This window comes from Heterocephalus glaber, unplaced genomic scaffold (genome assembly GCF_053883595.1).
Source record: "Heterocephalus glaber isolate CG9 unplaced genomic scaffold, H.glaber_assembly_v1.0 deba00001663, whole genome shotgun sequence".
Lineage (NCBI taxonomy): Eukaryota > Metazoa > Chordata > Mammalia > Rodentia > Bathyergidae > Heterocephalus > Heterocephalus glaber.
In genome coordinates, this window is record NW_028258404.1 from 349,613 (window position 1) to 365,770 (window position 16,158).

General features: G+C 34.3%; 1 protein-coding gene across 10 annotated transcripts in view; it reads right to left on the bottom strand.

Annotated features, from left to right (window-relative positions):
• The window catches only part of LOC147822299 (uncharacterized), a 390,614-nt gene that overhangs the window by 348,449 nt on the left and 26,007 nt on the right, over positions 1-16,158 (bottom strand). The window contains exon 2 of one of the 10 annotated variants that reach the window (XM_087197285.1): positions 1-16,158. This exon is cut by the window's left edge and continues 33,642 nt beyond it; it is cut by the window's right edge and continues 23,864 nt beyond it. The exons of the other annotated variants lie outside the window; for them this stretch is intronic. The gene's annotated coding sequence lies outside the window, so the exon portion shown is untranslated. 10 annotated transcript variants of the gene reach the window in all.

The window sequence follows — 16,158 nt, forward strand, 5'->3', positions numbered from 1 at the left end:
GCTATTATCCTGAACTTTCTGTTGGCAAGAGTCATCTTGTGCAATTTCATTTGTCTGGATTAGAAGAGAGTTCTGGGTGAGAAAATGGAAAACATGATGCTCTTCCTTCAGCAATGACCCTTACTTACCCAGTGTTCCTTTCAGGATTGTCCCTAAGTGATTATGAAACATATTTCACATCAGCCATACTTTTGCACTTTTAAACAATAATAAGCCCTCAAAATAATATAAGGATTGATTCTAAACACACAACTATGAGTTGCCCTAGGGCTCGGTATTTCCTGATTGAGATGGAAACACTAATATTAAATAAATTTTAAGTTAGCAGAGCAGTGTTCAAAATAGTTCCACCCAGAAGGCAATCAATACTTAGGATACTTACAGCCCTCAAAATATTTTGAGTCTTTTTAAATTATAGTATAGAGTAATTATTCTATCTTATTTATTTCATGGCTGAATGAAAACCCCTGATTCCGATTGAGAATCATTTTGATATTTTTTCTCAAAACGAATGCCTCTGGCATTATTTTCAAACTTTTCAAAAGATTTTAAAAGAAAACAAGGACTCACTATTCATAGTATCTTATAAGAATGACAAAGAATAAAAATAAAACTGAATCCTGTTATTAAGACAGCCTCGATTCATTTTTGTGCCAGTCAGCCCCCAAGCAATGAGAGAAAGCAAAGGCCAGTGAGCCCAGAGAGGCGCCATGACACACATCCATGAAGACAGCTGAAAGCCACGTCGCTGTGTTAAACCTGCAAACCACATCCATCCTCTGACTATTCTTAACTTTTCTACTCCTAATAAGAATATGTAACATGTTGATGTTTAAATCATAAATAAAAAGATAAACAGTAAAGTGAATCACTATGACTACAAATATGATAGGAACCTCAATGTAAGCAAAAATAAAAGATTATTTTTCAAAATTTATAGCAGCTTGTATGAATTTACATGGCTATTTGAGAAATAAGGGCCGTTAGGACTTATAGCCAAAGAAGATTTGGTGGTTTCTCATTAAGCCCCTGGCAGTGAGTATTTCAGAAAATTAAGTAGTTTATGGAGCACATACTCTTGAGACATTCCCTTCCTTGATTAGATGAGGCAACAATGCAATGTGGATGTGAATTCCAAACAGATGGGGAAAATAACCATAGAAAGGAGCTGCTGGCTGTGGCCAAATTGTAAAAGAGTTCTAATGGGCAAGCAAAATACACCTCATTGAAAACAAAGTTAGAGGGAATCTGGCCACTAAAAACAAAAAGCCAGAGTTAAATAAATGCCCTAACCTTGGGGAAGAGGGAGAAGGTAATGTTTATAGGGAGAGATGGGAGTCTTCTAGGTTTCTGGTATTATTCTATTCCTTGACTGGAGTGATGGCTACACAACTTTGTACACTGTGAATAACTTAGCAAGCAGCACATTTATTATTTATTCACTTTTATGTATGTATATTACACTTAAGTTTTTAAAATATAAAGAAGTTAAATGCCCCTTCCCCTCAACACAGTCCTGGAGACTAACCTCAGAATCTTTGTGGGTTTCTATGAAAGAAGGAACAAAAAAAAAAAGAATTTGTTTAATGTAACACTAGGGCATGCCATTGAGTCAGACACATGTTGTTGTGGTGACATTTCTTCTTTGAGGTCCCTTTGTGAACATTCTGGTGTGGCACTGGTCCAAACTCATTGCTGCACACTAAACAACATGTTTTATGTTTGAATATTTGGTACTAACCAATGCAGCTGTCAGCCAGCAGCCGTATGTGGAGGCCCTCAGATGCACAGCAACATCTGCACCGACCAATGAGAGACAGAAGTAATCTGAGTGTGGTGAGATAAAAATGACTTATGGCCTTTTAACCTAAGCTGTATATCAACAACTATAATATAGTACCTTTCACACTAAAATTGTAAGTTCTAAAGAGAGAGTTACTAGCTATTTAGAATACTTTAGTCAAAGAGACCCTTCAAGAATTGCTGGCTAATTTAGGTCAATGATCTTAACTTCGGCTGTTCAATGAAATCACCTGGAGAGTTTTTAGAAGCATGATACTTGAATCCCACCCAGATATTTTGATTTAATTAGTATGGAAAATGACCTTGAGATTTCTGCTTCTAATGTGCAGCCAAGGATGAGAACTACTACTCAAATTGAAACTTAGGTTAATGGCCCATTACAAAGCTAATTTACGCAGGATAATGTCATGAAGAAAAGCATGAGAATGAATAGAAAGATCTAAGCGTAGAAAGAGTTATCTCATTCGAGTAGAAGTAAAGGGTCATATCAAGAGATGATGGTTAGATCTATGGTTCCTAAAGTCTCAGGCAATTTCCACTCCAAACAAGAATTTCTTTTTGTTTGTGTTGGAATCTCTATATAGGCATAAGAAAAGCAGCATCACTCATCCTGATTGTAGCTATTTCTATGATTGGCCCCAGAATTTCCTAATTCCAGAATAGCCCTTATATTCTTCTCTATCCTAAATGATGGGGACCTTAAGGATATGTTATTAGTAAAGAACTATTAAATATGATAAAGTATTTACAACTCTGGTTGTACTAAGTCATGTAACCTTCACAGCAAACCCTTGAAATTGCTGTTTTTATTATTCCTAAAATTCAGGAATATAAACCCACCTCCTTTATAACTTAAAGGTTGATGGCTCATGAATAATACCACAGAAATTAGCAGGATTTAATCCCTAGGATGTGGCCTTTTATACCAAACTTTAATCTATGTGAAGAATATTGAAAATTTCAAATAATTCTAGAAATTAAGATAGCCCTTAGATAAATAATTACCCTGAGGTCCTGAGGCAAAGCTACTATAAGAAGTCAAGTGTCCTAACATTCTGAAAGTTTTCTTGCTGTAGTATACTGTTTTATTAGATATCATGTTCTGGTCCTGAACACTAAATATTGTAGAAAAAAAGGTCTAAAGCCATGAAGTTACCAGATGAATTCCCTTGATGGAAAGTTTCATAATCAAACTTAATATTCTATTAATATTCTTACTGTTTCTATAATTCCTGTTCTTTTGTCCCTTAGCAAATTTACAAATGTCATTTTTACTGGGCCATCTCTATAACGTGTGCAAGTCTCTAAATCTGAATCCTATGATATCCTCAACATTGATCCAAAAGTACATATACTTAATCCCTTTTCCAGCACACAATTTAATTATTTTGTTGAGTACATAAGAAAATAGATTTGTATGATTTTTCATGACATCTATGAAGATAGTCTATCTGGATTTGGATTCCAGTGTTGCTGCTGACAATAGGTGTAAGAGTTATTTAACTTTCTTAGTTTCCATAATTATATATAAAATGAAATTGCTTTCATGTTCTACAAAACCTGGTTAAGCTCTAATTATAAAACTCTTATTATCATTCACATAGTAGCAGTTCAGTTACTGGTCCATCTTTGATATCTGTAGTAATGATATCTTAGTTTATAAATATCTTGGTTGTTCATGGCGGTGAAAGGATATACATCTAACTGAAGGCTTGGAATGACATCTAGCACAGAACCAAATCCTACTTTAACTTAGAAACAGATCTTTAATAATCTAGAGAGACACACTAATTTTATTATGTGCTATATTCTCTGTTGTCCTTAAAAATAACCCATTCTCAAATATTAATTACAATGATCTTACCAAATTACGATTTTTATCTCACCTTAAAATCTCAGCAAAATAGTGAAAAATCATAGTTTCATGCCTAAGTATGACTATGAACAGAGAAAGAACAGACAGTGAAAATTTATGTATCCAGAATTCACCTATGTTAACCCAGGAAACAATTTTTTCCTCTCTTACTATTAACTAAAGATGTAGATATTCCTAAGTACCAGAGATATTGTTACAATTAAGTTCCTTGAAAAATATTTCAACAATCCTGCAATCACACTCCTAGCCATTTACCCAGATGAGTTGAAAACACTTCCACAGAAAAACCTGTGCACAAATGTTTATAGCAGCTTTTCTTATAACCAAAACTTAGAATCAAACAGATGTCCTTTAATAATAGGTTAGTGGATAATCAAATTGTACATCCCATATGACAGAATATTATTTAGTGTCAAAAACAAATGAATTATTGAGCCATGAAGAGACATGAGGAAACTTGAATGTATATTGCTTAATGAAAGAACCCTGCCTGTAAAGCCTATATCCTGTAGAATCCCTACTACATGACATTCTGGAAAAGGCAAAAGTATATTCAGCGATAGTGGATCAGCAGAAGTGAAAAATAAATAAGTGGAACACAAGGGATTTTAGGGAAGAGAAACTATTTTGCATATCCCTAATACTAGCTAGTGGCATTACACATTTGGCAAAATTCATATGACACTGCACAGCAAGAGAAACCACCAACAGTGTGAAGAGACAACCCACAATGTGGAAAAAATTTTCACCAGCTGTTCCTCAGACAAAGGTCTACTATCTAGAATATATAAAGAACTTTAAAAACTCAGACCTCCCAAATTTGAAGATCCAATCCAAAAATGGGCACCTGAAATGAACAGACATTTCTCAGCCAAAGAAATAGAAACAGCAAATAAACATATGAAAAAGTGTTCAACATCACTGGTCATTCAATAGATGCAAATGAAAACAATGCTGAGATTCCACCTCACCCCACAAAGAATGGCTGCTATCATGAAATCAACCAATAAAAAATGTTGGCATGGTTGTGGGGAGAAAGGAACCCTTCTCCATTGTTAGTGGGAGTGTAGACTTGTGCAACTTCTGTGGAAGTCAGTACGGAGATGCCTCAAAGAACTAGGATTAGAGGTCTCATTTGACCCAGCTATTACCCTGCTGTGTGTCTTCCCCAAAAAATCAAAACAATCATACCACAGTGGCCTATGTGCACCCATGTTCATAGCAGCACAATTTGTAATAGCTACAACTTGGAAACAGCCCAGTTGCCCAAGAACTGGAGACTGGATAAACAAAATGTGGTGTTTTCTTTATAAAATGGAGTACTACTCAGCCATAAAGAATGAGAAATTAGAGACATTTATAGCTAAATGGATGCAAATTGAGTGCATACTCTTAAGTAAAATAAATAGGACACACATGTGTAAATACTGAATAGTTTCTCTGGTGTGAGAAACTGAAAGTGTAAATAAGGATCAAAATGTATAATAGATAACATGAAATAGGAAGAAAAGGTGCAAAAAATAGGAAGAAAAGGTGCAAAGAGGAAGGGGAAAGGGAAGTAGGAGGGGTAGTGGAAAGGAAAGAAAGGAAAGGAAAAAATATGAGAAAAAATGGAGACAAAGTCTTTGTAAATAGAAAGGGGTGGAGGGGTAGAAGGGAGGGCAGGGGAATAGGGGAAAAAATAAGAATCAAGATATATTACGTAAAGGTACAAACCTCCAATGATGAATCTCATTATATTCTATACCTAAAATGTACCAATAAAATTAATTTTTAAAACAGAAATGCTGGCGAGGCTGTGGGGAAAGAGGAACACAGCTCCACTGCTGGTGGGAGTATAGACTGGTCAACCACTGTGGAAATCAGTATGGAGATACCTCAAAGAACTAGGACTGCAAGTCCCATTTGACCCTGCTATTCCACTGCTGGGGATCTTCCCCAAAGAATTAAAAGAATCATACCACAGTGATATATGTGCACCAATGTTCATAGTAGCACAGTTTGTAATAGCCAAAACTTGGAAGCAGCCCAAATGCCTATCAACTGGAGACTGGATAAAGAAGATTTCATTTTTTTTTAATAAAATGGAGTACTACTCAGCCATAAAAAACAAGAAATTAGAGACATTTCTAGGTAAACAGATACACATTCAGGTGATACTCTTAAGTGAAATAAATAGGACACATATATGTAAGTGCCGAATTGTTTTTCTAGTGTGAGAAACTGAAAGCGTAGTATAATAGACAATGTGAAATAGGAAGAAAAGGGGCAAAGGGAAGAGGACGTGGGAGGGGTAGGGGAAAGGAAAGAAGGGAATGGAATTAATATGAGAAAAAGAAAAAATGGAAACAAAGTCTTTGTAAATAGGGAGGGATGAAGGGGTTAAAGGGAGGGCAGGGGAATACGGAAAAACTACGAACCAAAAGAGATTACATACAGTGCAAATTTCCAGTAATGAATGTCATTATATTGTATACCTAAAATGTACCGATAAAATTAATTTAAATAAATAAATAAAACAAAATTTTAAAAATTCATATGACACTGATTTTTTAAAGAAGTGATATCAAAGTATTACACTTATTTCTAGGTGTTATTCCTTTATATCAATTACATGTCTTTTCAGAATTTAATTTCACTCAGCATATAGAAATACCAGAGACCCAGAGACATTGGCTTCTTTTCTTTTTTTTTGGTACCTGGATCGAACTCGGGACCTTGTGCTTGTGAGGCAGGCAGCAGAACCACTAAGCTAAATCCCTGGCCCCAATTAGCTTATTTTCTTAAAGAAGTTTTTCATTGTTTATAAAATATATGTGAATACATTAGAATGAAGTAAAAAGTAAATGAAAAAATTTCAATTACTAGCTCTCAAATGCATCCTCATTTGTGCCAACTGCCTGACTTTTACATATCACTACATTATAGCATCATGAGGAAAGACATTACGAATATGGGCAGGAGTCAATAAGCCATCATCATTGTATATTTTGCCTAGTCTAGAAGTGGTCATTAACTTACTATTCTAAAAAAAAAAAAAAAGATATGCCATTAAAGTCACCGTACACCATCAGTTTTTCCTTTAAATTTATATAGTCTACCATCATTTAACATAAATGTATGTCAGTGAACTATCTTGCAGGTATTTGTTAACTACTAACACTCAGTAAAATATGTAGAAAAAAATTAAAGTATGCTAAAGGTGGATCATCCATTAAGGATATATCATCAATGTCAATAAAATATTAGTGTTCAATTTTAAATGTTTTTATTTATGTTACCTGCATTCCTACATTCTTTTTTCTTTAATTTTGTCCCAAAAAGTATCTCTTAAATTATTTTTTATGTATTTTACTTCCTTCTCTGTTGAGTGTTTCTCCCAACCAATTAGGGTATTGATGGTGACCAATCACTTCGGGTATTACATGGTTACAAAAGAACCAGAATTACGTCACATGCCCCCAAAAGCATTTATTTTCCCAAGTGATTTTTTTTTTAAGTTACTGAAGGAACATGATCCCATTTTCAGAAAACTGAAATCAGGAAGAAAGATAATCAAAGAGATAAAGAAAAAACAAACAAATGAGCAATAGTTCTAAAAGTTTTAACTAGTGAACTACCTTATTTATGAATTTTGACATTCAAAAGAGTAATATTCAAATTCATAGCATTAGGTCTTTAGGTCAAATATTTTTATATAAACTAATTTCCAAAATAAACAATTTTAATAACTTCAAAATTTAAGAGGAAATGTGGTTTTTATTGCGGGCCATTTTTTAAATTAAATTTTCCAATAGCAATATCATTTTCACTATATAGCACTCTAGCTGCTAATAAAAATGACACTATGCTAATATTTAAATAGTTATATCTTTTTTTTTTGGTACCAGGGATCGAACTCAGGTCCTTGCACTTGCGCAGCAGGCAGTGAAACCACTGAGCTAAATCTCTGGCCCTAAATAGTTGTATTTTAAACATATGTGTTCACATACATTATTTTGTCTTTTTTTTTTTTTTTTTTTTTTGGTACCGAGGATCGAACTCGGGACCTTGTGCTTGCAAGGCAGGCAGCGGAACCACTGAGCTAAATCCCTGGCCCTATTTTATTGTCTTTAGACAATATCTCTTGTATTTTATCTATTTCATTCCAACCAACTGCCTATGCTATCCTAATAGTTGCATCCGCTAATTTCTCTTCATTGAAACGATAAAGTTGTTTATAAGCGCCCTAAAAAATTCAGAATGTATTACCTACATATTATACATTGATTTGCATGAAGAATATGTTTTTAAAAAGAAAAATTATTTTCAATATTTATATATATCTTACAATACAGTCTTGAACTGAATTTTTAGTAAACTATGTTGCAACATTTTACCAATGTTCTTTGGTTCAGTATAAATGATATGGTAAATTTGCATTCAAATTCATGGAACTTTTCAAATCTGTTTCCCATTTAGCTGGCCAGCCAAAAACAATATTTTCATTTGTAAACAGCTGTTTCATAATCAGCTCCTTGGTACTGTGTGGAATTCCATAAAAGATAGAAATTTTTATTTAAAATACAGGAATTGCATTAATCCACTGCAAGTCATTGATTAGTTTTTGTATACTACCACATAGTTTAGCTTATAGGGAAAGATTTTAAGGAAAATTTAATCTTGTGTCCAAATATAACATTACTTTAAACATGAGGTCATCTAAACATCTGTCTCCAATATATCACTGGGGATTTAAATCAAAAGTCTGCTAAACATGTACAATCATTTTGAAAATAAATAACAGGACAAATTTTGTCTTGATTATGATTATCATGCATTTTAAAAGGAAACATTTATTCTAATAAGAAAAGTCTGAACTAATTTAAACTTTATTGACATTAAGTTAAAATAGTTTCATATAAGAGAAAAAGATATATTTCATTTATTTGGTCCTTAACAATACTTTTATTTTAACTTTTCAACATTATATCCCAAATTTTAACTCACAAAAAAACTAATTCCTTTATATTTCTACATATTTTGGTTGTAAAATACTACAGGAAAAAAACCTTAAGATTTAAAATTTTTCCACTCAGTCACAGAAAAACTAATAATATTCTTTCTGAACTTTTTTCCCTTAGAGAAACTATGAATCCTCAACAAGAACTGAAATAGTTATATCCACTTAACTGACTCCTGTTTTATGCTCTAAAATAAAAGAATACAGCTAATTACAAAAGACAAAAAAAGCATTAAATTCCAAGACTATAAGCAGGAAAAAAGCAGATATATCTTAAAGGTGATTAATTAAACTTAAACTCTATACCTTACTGTAGCATTTAATTTAAACAACATTTAAACAAATACAGTCTGAATATTAAATTTATCAACAAGATTACTTCAGAAACGAGCTAAACACTTGAGAGGAATTAGCATTAAAAATAAATCAAAATGCTTAATCATTAGAAGTTTCTACAAAAACTAAAATGAACTTTAACAGTTAAGCATCTCTGAATAAAACATTCTTAGAAAAACATCATAGCATTCTTCAATGCTGCAGAAATCACCACAGAATCCACCTGCAAGGGATGTTAGTGTCCAGGTTCATCCTGAGTCTATTTGCAAAATATAACTTTAGAAGATACTAGTTATTGCTTTCTGAACCACCTCAATTCACCTCTTCTTCTTTCTTAATGGTGGTGTTGCTAGCTTTGGTTATGGTAATGTCAAATCAGGTATTCTGTCTTGATCCACACAGGCAATGAACTTTAAAGTGCACTCACTGTGCTGTGTGGAACTGCATCTGACACGTATTTGCATCTTGAATATGCTTGGTAAATGCATGAATGAGTTAATTAAAGGGATCTCTGACTAAAACTTAGTTTCAACCTGGTTCCTAGTAAGCTGCCTTAGGTTTCCCACCTATAAAATGAGGCTTATTCTTAGCCGAGCATGGTAGCTCACACCTATAATCCTAGCACTCGGGAGGCTGAGGCAGAAGAATCACTGTGACTTTGAGGAAGCCTGGACTACAAAGTGAGTTCAAGGCCAACACAGACTACATAACAAGACCTTGTCTCAAAAGAACTAAAATTTAAAATTTAAAATTATGAATACTTCTTTCATTTAACTCAATTTTCTAAAAAATATACATAAAAATTAATTTTGCTTTCACATAATTTTCATTTCTGTAGTTTTATCTTAAATTTTGGGTTCTCATCTATTTTATAATTTCCTATTTTTTTAGTAAATTCATGCTACTGTGATGTTCATAGTAAGTTTTCCCTTTTAAAAAATACCAGTTAATTTGGCTTTTCTCTATTCTGTCACTCAAAATAGCCAAACAAAATAGGCCAAGTACTATGTGTGTCACTTTTTATATTTTTTATACTTTTTCATACTGTTTTCATTTTGTAAAATACCTATTTTAAGAAGTTCTCCATGTGTACTTTTTCTGAGCACTTTGATATGATACAGGCCCCAGCCTCAAACTTGCCTGCACCCTAAAATCAGTTGATGCTGAGGGACCCTGATTCAATCAGTTTGGAGTGTGGCCTTGGCATTAAGAGCTTTTAAAGTTACTGAAGTGATTTTATTTTTTTTGTTTTGGTTTGGTTTGGTTTGGTTTTGGTACCAGGGATCGAACTCGGAACCTTGTGCTTGCAAGGCAGGCGCCAGAACCACTGAGCTAAATCCCTGCCCACTGAAGTGATTTTAAAGGGTAGTCCAGGCTGAAAATCACTGATCTGAGAACTCACAGTCTTGTCAGGAAGATTAAACAGCAACAAACCATTGATTCATGATGAGCTCGCCTCTGCCAGGCAGTCAGCTATGCACTTTATGTGCATTATCTCACATCAACTTTAAGGGGAAAAATTCTGTTGCTATTCCTATTTTTATGAATAAAAATATGCATATTAGAAAGATGAAGAAACTTGTCAAAGGTCTAACTGGTGTTAATTAGCTAAGAACCCAAAGGGTTCTGTCCAATTCTAATGTGGTAACTCTACATCACTGGGCATCATCAGGGTAGAAACAATGGCAGAATACAGAATTTTAAAGGGAAAGTCATAGTGCTTGTGAATAGCAGAAGTGACAGAAGAATTACCTTCAGGGATATAAAACTACTAAAATAAGCTAGATATTGGAGAGATCTATATTTTTCCTTAGTCTGATTGTCAGAATGAATTGTACACTCTCTCAAAATAGTTATCAGAGGCAAAGAATGCTCCCAGGCAGTGTCCAGGTCTAGCTGCATACCTCCCTGTTGTCATGGACACAGGGAAGAACAATGAAATCATTATTTGAGTGTTTTTTTTAGTTGCTAGTCGGCATATGATTGTGTCTGTAAACTGCATCTCTGTACTCCCTATGGATCTGGGGAGCTGTCCCTCCTGGTAGTGACAGAATAACCACAAACAAAACAGTTTACCTGAGGGAAAAGATATCTTTATCTGTCAGTATTAGCCAGTTGAGAAACAGAGCTGCAGGCAGCTGAAAAAACAGTTTGACTGTTTTAAGTTTACAGGTGGCCTTATAATGGAAAGTTTTACACACTGAGATTCCTTTGCCAGTTAAAAAAGTTTGGACGAAAGGGGACAAATGCTGGCAGTATTTTCATGCAATCTTTCTAGCTAGGTTACAAAAGCAAAATATCAAATTTTAGTGAAGCTTGGTGAACTAAGCACCCACATTCTGGCAAACAGGCTCAGCTTGTACCACCCTATCCACTGCACATTCCACACAGTTAAATCAGAACAACCACACGAACCTGTTAGCTCAGGGCCTGTCATATACACAACACTCAAGAAATGCTTTCTGAGTGAATTCATGAACACTAGTGAGAGCTAATTAAAAAATAAACACTTTTGGAAGCAGATTAGAGACACACTAGCAAGATCAGCACGTAATTAATAGGACAGCTGCATAAAGCCCAGGTAGAAAGTAAATATAATGTGCCTGTGTGTGTGAGTGTGTGTGTGTGTGTTGCCCATTATTTGTTTGGAAAAAACCAGAACGAAGGGAGCAGAGGCACTGAACTTATAATTCCATAAACATTCACAGCACTGATCCAATACTTGGGGTTCTAATAAAGATACCTGTTGTGCTTTCTCCAACATTTGGGCAATGAAGCAGAAGGGGCCAACATATGTTGTAGTCACCTCAAAATATCTTTTGCCTGATTTTCCTAACACAGATTAAACTTTTGGGGGAAAGGAGTAGTTTGGAGTCCATCAAAAGAGATTATATAGTGTAATCATTTAACATGTTATCAACCTGGAACAAAATACAATATATAATTACACTTATCAATTCATCTACTGTTTTCCAAAACAAAATTAGCATTTTTAAAAGTCAGATTAAACAGCTATTGGTAAGAGTCAGAAAAGAATGCAGTGGCTTGGCTAGGACAGGTCTTTGACTGAGAGCATTGAACCCTGGGGTTAAAGAACTGGGAAAAAAAATTTTTTTAACTAATGAGGGGCCAGAGATTTAGCTCAGTGGTTCTGCTGCCTGCCTCTCAAGCGCAAGGTCCCAAGTTTGAACCCTGGTACCAAAAAAAAAAAAAACTAATCAGAAAAGAACAGCCAGCAAGTCACAAACAAGGGTGATATTGCTGCCTTCAAATGCTGGGGAAAGGACTATAAATCCTAGTTAGTCTATAAATCAGCAGTTGTCAATCTGGTCTCTATGGGGAGGTATGGAAATAATTTATATTAAAGACAACAAGATTTTTATTAATTATCTTAATAATAATTTATAAAACTACTCCAAATAATACTATACAATTTTAACACATCAAAATTTATTATGAATGATGAATACAATAAAATACTAATAAACAAATAAATTCCTATAATTGTTTTATGTCAGAAAGAAGCAATTGAATTTTAAGAATAAAAAGACCACTTCATCCGGTGAAAATGACAATTATGTTAAAATGATATCTAGGTTTAGAAAAAAACAAATTTAGAGTTAAATAAAATGATTAAGCTTCTAGACTACAAACAGTAAAAATAGATTACATTTTAAATTATAGAACAGAATTACATGTTCATATGAACATATACACATAGTGAATATATTCATTTCATGAAAACATGCATATGTGTCACCCACCAGTGATGATTTTTTAAATGGTTGGGAGATACCTAAATCCTTGTATATTTTCCTTCTCCATAAGTAACACAGAGCATTCACCAAATTCTAGCACAGTTCTAAGTACTTTATATGTATCGACTCATCAGATCTTTCTAACACCACTATGACATAGATTGCATTCTCTAATTTATGAATGAAAGGGCTGCCTGCCCAAGAAAACGCAGCTAGTAAATAACAAGGCTGGGATCTGATTCCCAACAGGAAAGCATTAGAATCCAACAGGGCACCACCTCCCTGCCTTACCTCTATTCCTCTGGAAAGGTAAAACTATTACGTGGGTGCCTCTTGATTGGGCATCTTTTCTTCCTCTTTGTTGATCTCACTTGTACCTATTTCCTTACTTAGCTCCTATAGGGGACTCAAAAGTTTGTCAACTATCCTGCTATTTTTGGAAAACTATATGATTCCAAAACAAAGATCAAAGAATAAACAGGAGCCAAATAACTCTTGGATCACCACAGTAGGAATTTAATAGACCAGAAGAGAAATTAAGATTATACTGCTATGACTCCAGAATAAGTCTGCTCTCATTTGACTGCCTCTCATCTAGGACTGACTTATCCATCCATGAGGACATGTGGGACAAAAAGAAAGACTGACTGGAAAAAAGAATAAAACTAATACTATGGTCTTTGAGCTTGAGAAAATAAACCCACTTCCAAATAGCAGCTGAGTGATAAGGACATACCTCTTATACTCATCCCTGGAGAGCCAGGTGCTAGGCAGAATCAGGTCTACATTCTTGCACAGTCAAGATCTGGGAAGACAGATATCTAGGCTTGCAAAATCAATGGAATTTATAGTACCAGAATCAAAGGCCTCTGAGTCTGAATCCTACTTAGAGGATGAAAATGAGTGCTCCTTTGGATTTTCTTTTTCCTCCTTTGCAGCTACTAGAAACAAAATGGAAAAGGCATCTTGGACATTGTGTTGTTCCTGGGCTAATATCTAAATCTGGTGGCAGGGGAGCAGCAAGGATTCTCTTCACCACTGATGACAGCAGGCATGGAGGAAATTGCACCTTCTCCTTCAGATCTTGTATAATGCAATATGTTTTCTACTATCTTAATTAGAAATTTGATTAATTATTAATTTCTTAAGTCACCAAACAGACCAAGATCTTTACATTCAGAGAGCTTATAGTCTACAGGTAGAGACAAGAAAAGTATGTTTTAACATATCTCACTGTTTCACATCATTTATTTAAGTTATTACTATGGATTCTTACATTTAAATAAACATGACAATGCTACTTACAGATCAATAAAATATAAAATCAGAATATCTTCTTTTAATTTAATATGTGGCTATTATCTCAGCTATACAATATTAATAAAATATGTATTAAAAGTGTGATTTCTCTCATGTTCATTCAAATGCAAGGATATATAGATTTACATAAACTGTATATATCACAACCAAAAAAATGCAGGCATTTTCCAATCCAGAAACAGACAATTTTCAAACAACCTGTACATACTAATGATCACTGCAGCCCCTATTTTCTCCAACTTTGATTCCTTATTTCCAGATCTCTGGTTTGCACTTCCTCTTTGGTCCTTCTCTGACTTTTCCCCATTATATATCCATCTATTTTTATTGTATAAATATAGGCCAGGAACCAGCAGATTGAGAACTTCTAAAACTTGTTCACCTTGGTCCCTTAGGTCTAAAACTCGTTCACCTTGGTCCCTCAGATGCTGAAAAAGACCCAAGACTCTTGTATTTTTGAGGCTCTTTGTATATTAAAAAAAAGTTTTTAAAAAATGCTAACTAGCAAGCTTCTTAAAAATGTAGTTTATTTTAAATACTTACATCTCACATAGTAAAGTGTTTAACACACATGTTGCAATGACAAAGGCAATGACTTTGCCTAGCCATATTTGAAAGAACTGTTGGAGGCTTAAATTTATGAAGCCCTCTGTGAATGTGAGGCCCCACTTTTATGGCCCTCCTGGTCCTGCCTGACACCCTTTTCCTGCTGACTGCTGGCACCTTTCTATCTCACCACCAAGAAGAAGCCATGAGGCTATTTCCACATATGAACAAATCTATTTAATTCCCTAAATGTGGAGCTCTTAAAACCCCCAGGGACGCTAAGCTAGTCTGAGGAGGGAAGAAGACTCTACATTTGGAACTGGGGATCTTAAATGCCCCAGGGCTAAGGGCTCTTATTAGTGCTATTTAACACATGTAGGTTTAAAAAAAATCAATTTAAAAACTGTCACACATGGTAACTATTTTTTTTGCTTGTTTGTTTGTTTCTTATGTATTCTTCTTACATATGGTAATTATGAATGCCCAAAATAATGGTTTTATAGATCCAGTTGCAGTGGTGCACACTTATAACACCAGCTTCTCAGGAGACGGAGACAGGAAGATGGCGAAGGAATTCAAGGCCAGCCTGAAAAACATAACAGGACTGTATCCCTTTTTTAAAAAAAAATGGTTTTACCAAAACATGAGCTCCATCCCAGAATTTGGGAGCCTGGGGCAGAAGGATTTCTGTGAGTTCGAGGCCAGCCTGAGCAACACAGTATGTTCAAGCCCAGCCTGAAATGTATAGCGGGGCCTTGTCTCAAAAGAAAAAAAAAAAAAATGTGGGATCTATTTCTAACTTACTTACAGTAAAAGATTTTCCTTTTGAGTTCCTTTCGATTTTCATTTTGAGTTCATAATATACAGTATTTCTATGTATAGTTGCATACATGCAGCACCTGTGCATTTTAGATTGATTGTATGTCAAATATTCCATTATAGAGAGCAAATCATATTGGTTAGCATGGCATCATTTTCATTTAGATATACTTAGGTCAACAAATAAAAGTTTTATTTTTAGTACTGCTTTGAGAAACTACCACACTTAGAAGAAACATGCACTATACTACCTGCAAAATAATATGCTAGGAAAATGTTCAAACAAAATATTTGGATTCTAAATCAAAGGTATTTTCTTTATCTCTGCCATATTTATACAGGTTAGGCACAGGAATCTGATAAGAGAAATAGATTGCACTGGAATTTTATTGCTTTTCGGTAAATGCTATGTAAATAAAACTATATTTATTGAGTGTCTACTATATCCTATACACTATACTAGGCCTGGAGATACAAAATAAATAAAACATGATCTCCACCTAAAAGGGGCTCACTCTTCACAAGATTCTTCACAATGCAATCTTTTTAATTAATCACAAAAGAATCTAAGAAAACTAAAGTAAATGAGAAAAGCATCCTTTAGAGTGAAATATAATACTTCATATTATGTAGGCATATCAATGAAAACGTTAAGTACATATAATACTAGATAATAGCTATTTAAATACCCTATGTTG